General features: G+C 30.8%; 1 long non-coding RNA gene and 2 pseudogenes across 1 annotated transcript; 1 reads left to right on the top strand and 2 right to left on the bottom strand.

The window, feature by feature from the left end:
• Nucleotides 1-355: 355 nt before the first annotated feature.
• LOC105139180 (uncharacterized) lies at nucleotides 356-1,119 on the bottom strand. Its single transcript, XR_844934.1, has 2 exons — nucleotides 914-1,119; nucleotides 356-820 (listed from the first exon to the last, which is right to left on the bottom strand). It is a non-coding gene; the product is annotated as an uncharacterized LOC105139180 (long non-coding RNA).
• LOC105139187 (probable aminotransferase TAT2) lies at nucleotides 1,120-2,578 on the bottom strand (annotated as a pseudogene).
• A 5,362-nt stretch (nucleotides 2,579-7,940) lies between these two features.
• Nucleotides 7,941-9,499, top strand: part of LOC105139185 (protein CUP-SHAPED COTYLEDON 2-like) — a 3,934-nt pseudogene continuing 2,375 nt past the window's right edge.

Below are 9,499 nucleotides of genomic sequence, written 5' to 3'. Positions count from 1 at the left end.
TATAATTATTTGATGTGATATCAAGATTAAATAACTTATTTAAGTTCTGATTCTTTGAAAAATATAACTTCAGTTAAAGAGCTATTTATTATAAATTAATTATTCAAAATTGTTACATTCACGTACGAAAAAAAACGAAAAGGAGAGCACCGTTACATTCCAAGTCGCTATACAATCATTAGACTTGCGTCACTTGCCCATTTTTGAAACAATAATGGTTCCTAAGCCTCTCATTTACACTGCATGGCTGCATGCAGCCGTGTGTGCTATGACAGATTCGGCTCTATAAAATGCAGAAATCTTTTTTCTTTCTTTTTTTCATAAGCAATAAAAACCAATGGTTAGTCGTATACCATTTCGCAGCAATGTTTTCAAATTTGTCACTTGCAACTCGGTTAATGGCTCACCGCCATGATACATGTCTTGAATACTAACATCAGCTGGGACGCAAGCAACAACCAGCTTCTGGCAGGAGGGCTACTGGTTCTTAAACCAAAATATTGTCAATCTATTCATGGAAACAGAGGGTTGGAGGAAGATTATCAACAAGGGATATAAAAATCTACTTGTTTACTCGCTCTCGCTTTGTGGTATTGGGATCAATCACTTTGAGTCTGATAACATCATTTTCAAGAAATCAGAAGCTTCAGGACAGACAATTTGATTTTCTTTCAAGGCATGAGCTATAAAAAGGCTAATTCGTATGCTTAACTGTTCATTTCTAACCTGGAAGAATGATGACAGATTCCTCTCTCGCCAGTTTGAAGCAGATGTCAATATCATCACTGATATCTTCCAGTGGTAAGAGATTCAATTTCATCTGCATTGCAAAAGCAGTCCAATTAGTGTAACTCCATTTGTAATCCCACTCACCTGGATACATGGAGAGTTGCAAATTCTGCTCTTTATTCACCACTAGAGCCATCGATCCCTCTGGCTTGTGCGGGGAAGAGATACAAGGGATCTCCTTCATCCTATCACAACAAATATCTGAGGTCTGCTTCAATATGTTGATAATTCTCTTGAAAAAAAAACCTCATCAGTTTGCTCAAGAATGCCAGGTACTGCTGCCTAACAGACCAAAAACATTATTGACAAAGAGAACAAAATAAGCAGATGACTCCTAAAAGCTGCACAAAGTTCATAAATTGGGAAGCCTGGCCATGGAAGCAAGATATTTGCTCCTGGGCAAGCAAGCATTGCCAACGCAACATCAATAGCTTGAGTGCAATCAGATGTAATGAAAACATCATCAGATGATAACTTGTAAGGAAGATCATGAAATAGGAATTCAGCAATCGCCCTACAGAATAGTAAGCATATTAAAATCAAGAAGAAACAAATAAACCATATGATTCATTGCAGACTCTCAAAGTTGAACAAGGAGCCTTATATGTTCCTTCGGACTCTTTCTACTGCAACCAAGTAAACCAAAGGCTAAACCTAAGGCAACTCGGTACTTTAAAATTGCTTTATGACTCTTAATTTACTGTTAACTAAAATAAGAACTCAGTATTTAAGTTGTCTTTTTATTACTTTAAACTGGAAGAAAAAGAAAACATTTAAAGCCAAAAGAAACAATATTAAGTTGCTAATTGTATATTATTTCAACAGAAACCGTAGCAAATAAGTAATTAGTGCTAAATCAAGCAGGCCCAGATTGTGATTCTGGATTGACTTTAGCTGCATCTGCAATACGTAATTAAAGATAATTAAGGGTACCTAGATCATCTCTTTTTCATTACTTTCATTTGCAATCATCAGAATAAAGAAATTGAAACAAGTCAAGAGGAAGACATCATACGACTAAAACTTTAAGCAAAAGGAATTACGGCTACAATAAATTACTTCAACAAATGAGGAAGCAGAAACAGTAATTTGCTGCGCCAAAGTAAATTCATAAGACTGAAATCCATACAAACAATCTAGATTTGACTAGAGAATTAAAGTTAATTGAGCAATAACTTTAAAGAAATCCAGAATTTACAAAATCATTCTATATATACCAACGAACATCATGCAACTCGTTCCTAGTGAAAGAACAGAAAAGGAATGAAATCTAGTCCCAATGAACATCTGCATGCAACAAATTCATTCAATTGCAGAGCCAAAACGGAAGAAATATTTACTAAATTTTTACCTTCTTGTTTGAGGAAGGCCTACTGTAGGTGCATAACCATTGAACTTATCAGATTGAAGAGCATCAACAACAGCTTCTTGAGCAACATGCCTAGTGAAAGCAAGAATGAGCAGTAGGGTCACCCATGCCATGCCTGGTGAAATCACACCCCTACCATGATTCTTGTCATCATCAATGCTTTCCATTAACAAACTTAGAATTCCTTTGATGGTAATGTTTTTAGGTGTCTCCATTTCATAACCATTCACCGCTCCATTCTCCATAATTCAAGTAATTCTTTTAGTTTCCTGCTGTGTACCTTTGTTCTTGCTTCTTTAGCGTCTTGGAAACTGGGTTTTTGGTTTTCTTTTAATTTATCTGTGTGTAAATAGAGAAAATGAGTTCAGATAGATGGAAGGGGTGACAGTGAGTGCATGCAGACCACACGTTTTCCCAACTAGCCTGTCGTCTCTGCATGAGATCAAATTTGGTGGCTGTTTTGGACACCTTTGCTACAAAACCAAGAAAACGACTAACAAAATAGCTTTATGCTATTTTGTTTTTCATTTAAAAAAATATTTTTAAATTCTTTAAATATTTTTATAATTTTAAATTATTTTAATATATTAATATCAAAAATAAATTTTAAAAAATAAAAAAATTGATCCATTTCCAAACTAAAAACAATTTAAAAAATAACTTTTATCACAACCTTAAATACTATCTTTATCTTTAGGGTAGTATTTGTTTTTGATATTCAATTAAATCATTAAATTGTTTATAAAGTTATTTTAAAAGGATTACATTAATATTTTATGTGTATTTTAATAATTTTAATGTATTAAAATATAAAATAAAATTTAAACATTTTATTTTAATAATTTTTAATTAAAAAAAACTTTTATAAAAACATTTTACCTAAACATATAATTTCAGTGTTTTTCCTCCTAAAAGATTTTGAATTCAAATCTTTTTTTATGTAAAAAAACAAACAAAATTACAAGTAGTTAGCTGAATTATAAATAAGAAATATGACTCCCGCACAACAATCATGACGCAACAATTATATTAATTGAATTATTTAAAATTATATTTATTTTCATTATATGACAATGTTAAATAATAATTTTTATAATCCTTTTGCATATTTGTTTTAAGAAAACCTAGCAAAATTCATCGATCTATACCCACAATATCAATTAGTTTTTTCCAATATATTTTTGTTACATTTACCCAAGTTTATTAAGCGTAAAAAATTACAAAATTAATATACAAAATCATATTGTTATTTTATTAATATAACCTCTCTTGTATGTATAAATATAAACATTATTGATAAGTTTCATAAAAAATAAAAAAATTATTTTAATTATAATCCATTCTAAATTTTAACTTACCAAATCAGATCTTTAAACTTTCACATATATACACAATGCTTCATTTATCATAATTTTTATAATGCCAAGTTAGAAGCAAAGGTTGACAATAATTATTTTCATCACTTTAATTTAAGCTCCCATAATATTATGTATTGTTTCAATCATAGCTATAATTATAGAACTCAATTTTAAACGTGGTTTGTTTAGTTAGAAAGATAAGATATAAAGGCTACAACTTTTATGAAAGGTGATGAACCTATATATGTCATTTATATATCAAAAATTTCTCATAACAGTAACATGTAGGATTGTTCAGTAAATTCCAAGTTACACCTTTTGTTATTTTTTAGCCCATATTTAGAGTTTTGTAGCTCCCAATTACACAGAACCAATTACATTTAAAAGTTAACACTCATACCTACAACTTTAATAAAAATAAATATTTTTTATTTTATCATTTTCATAATCAAATTACATTGGACATTTAATGGTAAAGTTGTTCTTTTTTTAACTTGTAACACCTAAATGTTTTAATGTATCTCTTCATCATTCAAGACACTCATTTTTTTTCAGTAACAATTTCAAAACATCTCATAACATATCTTTATCCAATCCAAGCAACTTGGACGAAGTTCTTATCTTTATTAGATGATAAATTAAGAAACAAATGCAAGGATATAAAGTTGTCTTCACTTTTTCTTTTTTATTTTCACTTCCTCTAAAACCCTCACTTACAACCTATATTCTCTTACATCCCTTGAATTTTTAATTATTTTTTTTGGTTTTGATCTCCTAAATCCTATAAATCTATATTTCTCTTAGTATTTACCAAGAAATTTGTAAGGCTTCCTCCTCTCTTCCTAACATGCAAGACTAGTTGGAAATTGGCTTTATGTGAAGTCAAGTCTTCTATTTATATACCATAAATTCTTTATTTGTATATTAGGCCTTTATAGTTTCTTTAATTGCACATTAGCCCCTCTTTTTTTTGTAGTTACATATTAACCCCATATTTTCCCATCATTTTCACATTGACCCCAATATTTTTTTATTTGTATATTGGCTCAGTAAACTCTTCTTTTCTAATAATTTAATGCTACATTATTTCTTGTCTCATTCTTTTTTTTTTCATCCTTTTCTTTTAATTAGAGTTTTCTTTCAATTTAATCATTTATTTCTAGCTTATATTGTCTCTAAATCCACCATTAATTTATTCATTATTGAAAATTTTCAATGAATAAATGTTAGTATTTTTCTCACAAAAATATTTTATTCCAAATTCCCAAAGCTATCATCTTGCCCATATAATAATTTTTTTTCTAGTTATTTAACATATTAGATTTTTTTACTATATGTGTATATTCTATCTAGGGATTTATAATGATGAAGCTTCATTTCAAACATATCTAATGTTGATAATTGAAATTGAGAAAGAAAAAAAAACAAAATATGTGAAACCAGTATATAACCAACAATAAATAAATAAATAAATGACAAAGCACAATTTCTAAAATAAACTAATATAGAATGATGAAATTGAAAAAAAAACTAAAAAAAGAAGAAAAGGAAAGTGATTGGATTATTGAAGGGTTAAATTTAAAAACACATAAAAAAGCTAAGAAAAGAAAAAAAAATCATTATTTCAACAAATGTTATTTTATGGGTATGGCTATAATTATTTAGCCATATTTTTTTGGTAAGGGTGTTCACGATCCAGTTCGGATTTAAAAATCTAAAGGATTAAACCAAAAACAAGTTTAAATCAAACTAATTTGGTTCAAGTCAATTTTTTTGGCATTGATAAACAAGAAAAATGGAAAAGAAAAATCAATCATATTGTTCATCCAAGCCGGCTCCATAGCAACATCCAGTCAAATCAAAATTCATAACAAATAACAAGTTAAATTTTAGGTTTACTTTCTAGAGACCACTAGTACAAAGTTTACAAATTTCAGGACTATTAAAGGTTTATATAATCATTAATTTCATGACCTGTAAAATTAGTCAAAATACATATAAATATACCTGAACATTTATAATAATAAAAAAAAATCATAACAAACAAAAATAGCAGTTGCAAAGCACTCTTTCTTTCTCCGCACTAGCATTAAACAAGATCATTAATTTCACACGCTTTTTTTTCTCTGCACTAGCATTAAACAAGACCATTAATTTCAGATCTTCTAATTTGACCAAACAATACAGCATAACAAGATTTTCTCACATGTGGAAAGTGGACACAAACAGGGCATGGAAAGTGGAAACCTCGGCTTGATGCAGGATATCATCAATTACTTTCTTATATTCTGTTTATTTTTTTAGATAAATTCAAGTTTCAGTTTCAACTTTCTGAAACTGAAACAGACTAGTGATTTTTCTAATTTTTAAATCAATTTTTTATATTTTTTCTCCCGATTTGGTTTTCCAGTTGTTATTTTTTAATAGTTTGTTTGGTTTAATCATATGGTTGAATTTCTGAAAGAAAACCCTACCCTCAGGTGTTTTTGTTAATATTTTAAAGCATGATGTGGCCTTGCGAGCGTGAAAATCTACTGCCCCTTTAAATAAGATTTCTTTGTTTCATTATAAAGTTACGAGGGTAGATATGAGGGTTGGATTCCTCAGTCCCTTTTACCCGCAATTATAATATATTTCTCGCCCGTTAATTTTCAAAGGTAGATTATGATTACGATGGGCCTTGTTTTCAATATCGAGACTAAGTAACTTTTGTTGTTTTTGTTATGACCCGTGAAAAGATGGACTGATGAACATCATGCGTGATTTATCATAATACGAGGAATTTGTAAGATCGTCCATCTGAAACAACAGCTTGAACAGTTAACTGGATCGATCAAATGACTAAGATGGATATTAAAGATTCCTGCACTCTCTCAATCTTAGCATCTGCAACACTGCACTATTCAGCATCTGCTATTCTAAAAGTAAATCATTGATGCTTTCACAGTTTAAGAATAGAGGAGGCATTTGTTCCCTGCTTCAAAGATCGACTTTCATGGTGACATAAGGCAAACAAGTAAAACTACAACGTGATCTGGAGGGATTCTGAGTTTCTCACTATTGATAAATTCTCAACATCAACACTAGAAGGATACTCAAATTTCAACATTTCTTGGGATTTCAATTTGTATAAACAAAACCACTTCAAATATTACATCACCTAAAGAAGCCAACTGTTTTACAGCTGCAAAACCCTAGACTAGATACAGCAAGAGGGAGGTTAGGGGTGGGAAAAGCTCCTTTGCCACCTTGCTTTTAGCTATTCCCTGGAGAAATCTTTTTGTATAACGTCTTGAACTGTGATTGCACCTTCTTACCATAAAAATGTTAATGGTGTAAAGTGCAAGTAGCAAAAAAGTTGAACTATGGGTAGTGAATTCACATCATTAGATGTAAGTTTTTTGCAACTTTGCAGACAGAGCCTATAAACATTTGCCTCCTTTTTATTTGGGGCTCAATGAAATCAACAAAAACTCAACATCAAAAGCATAAAAAAAAAAAATTCTTAAAAATAGATATAAACATTCTGCAGTGAATAAAAATAATAAAAGAGATTGGAGGAGAAGAAATATGACGTGTAATAACAATGTCTTTGACAAGACTTATAATTTAATCTTTGTACTATGCTAACAGAGGAGATATAAAGCAGCTTTATCGATTCATGCTAAAAATCTTGAAAAAAAAGCTTGTATTTTTAACATGTTCCTCAATTGAGGAAAAAAATGAATTTTTTCTTAAAAAATCTAAAGACTTCCACAATTCTGTGTGGAATGGTATTTTAAATAATCTTTTTTAAAAAAATTTAAAAAAATATTTTTTATTTTTATTAATCATTTTGATATATTGATGTTAAAAATTATTTTTTAAAAATATATATATTACTTTAATACATTTTCAAGCAAAAACCAAATATTATCATATTCTCAAACCTCCTTTAATAATATAAATTTTTTTATTTTTTTAAAGAATCATATAATGACACAACTCATCAAATAAAAATGTTAAATTAATAAGGGATTACGCAACTAGAACAAGAGTAATTCATTCAATAAAAATTTTATAATTTGTGCTACTCTTAGCAACACAATCCAATGGTTTTTTTCACTTAAATTCATGGAAGATTGTGTTATTTTCAATACGCAAACCCTAGAATTATTACTTTTTAAGTGTAATAGTTTGTAAGATTTTGTTAAAAAAAAAATGGATGTATTTGTTTTTTACCAAAGTACTTCTCTCAAGAAAACAATTTACATTCCTTCCCTTTCATTTTCTTTACTGACATGGAATACCTGCACACTTTCTCACGCACACACGTATACTCCAAAACAGAACCCCTCTTCTCAGACACATGCATCACCCCTTCTCTCTCTTCTATGGGCCATATTATATCCATAGCTCCTATAGACAGAAAGAGAGAGAAACAGGATAGGACATAGCGGGGAAAACACAGAGATTTTCCACACCAGCCAGATCATACCTTCTCTCTCACTATTATTGATTTATTTCCCTTTTTCTACCCTTCCTCCCCATAACCCCCCACCCCTCACCCCCTTAAAACCACGCACGCTTTCACTCACTCTCTCTAGCCTAATAATTACTAGCCAAGGTGATCTCATACATTAGACAACAAAGTAACAAAACTTCTCTATATCTTGTAGAAACACAGTTTGACATTGTTTCTTGGCTTTGTTTAGACATTTTGCAGTGTGGGTTTTGATGGGTTTTTGAAGAAGTTTGGAACTTCAGCAATTTCTTTGGCTTTCTTTAACCTTTTCTCGAGCTTGACTTTCTTTTGTCAATTTATTGAAGTAGGTTTTTTTTCTCTTTCTTTTCAATGGAGAGCTTCCACCACTTTGGCGATGGTGATGCCCATTTGCCTCCTAGCTGTAGGTTTCACCTAACTAATGAGGAGCTTATCACCTACTATCTCCTCAAGAAGGTTCTTGACAGAAACTTCACTGGCAAGGCCATTGCTGAAGTTGACCTTAACAAATGTAAGCCATGGGAACTTCCGGGTAATTCATTAAGATATATTCTCTTCACTTAAACTTTCATTTTCACACAAACAGTTGCTAACTTCTGGTTTCTATATGATTTATGTTGACAAGGAAAGCTAAGATGGTAGAGAAAGAGTGGTACTTCTTTAGTTTGAGAGATAGAAATTACCCAACTGGGCTGAGAGTTAATAGAGCCACTAAAGTTGGTTATTGGAAGGCTACAAGGAAAGACAGGAAGATTCATAGCTCAAAGACTGGTGCACTTGTAGGAATGAAGAAGACTCTAGTGTTCTACAAAGGAAGAGCCCTTAAAGGAGGTAAAAGTAACTGGATTATGCATGAGTATTGCTGATTAGTACTTAAAAATGCATTTTTATCAAGGTTTTATATCATCATTTTGCACTTGAAGTATCAATAACTCCTTATCTAAAACATGTTTTATAATAATGTATTTAATAATATAAGATACTTATAATTTATGGTAAATATTTATTTTTAATGCAGGTCTATCACATAAATGAAAGGATTGATTGATGAATTTAAGAATTGAAATTAAAAGGACAAAGAGATGGCTAAACTCCGAAAAGAGATGTCGGTGGAGTCCATACCGGAACACTATTCGGTAATTGGATCATATCTAGAGCTATAGATCTCAGATTTAGATCCACTTTATATGGATGGAAAGGTAAGACATAGGCATACAACTTTCATATGGAGCCCAAGATCTAGAAAGGCCATTTTCAAGTCCAAATTGTAGCAACAACAAAGAAGCCCGAATCTGTCCTCCAGCTTGAACACTATTCAATATTTTGGTCATATCTAGAGTTCTAGAAGTCCAAATGAGCTAAAGTTTTTACACAAGACAGCTGAGACAATTGGCTACAACTTTCATGTTTCCAAGTGGTTTCAATTTTGACGTTAGCAATGACGTTTTGGGCAGACAAGAGAAGATAAGGATTGTCACCAAGTCAAAAGTTGATCACCCA

This window comes from Populus euphratica, unplaced genomic scaffold (assembly GCF_000495115.2).
Source record: "Populus euphratica unplaced genomic scaffold, PopEup_1.0 scaffold139.1, whole genome shotgun sequence".
Taxonomy (NCBI): domain Eukaryota; kingdom Viridiplantae; phylum Streptophyta; class Magnoliopsida; order Malpighiales; family Salicaceae; genus Populus; species Populus euphratica.
Note: the sequence above shows the minus strand (reverse complement) of the source record. Positions and strands in the feature narration are given on the sequence as shown.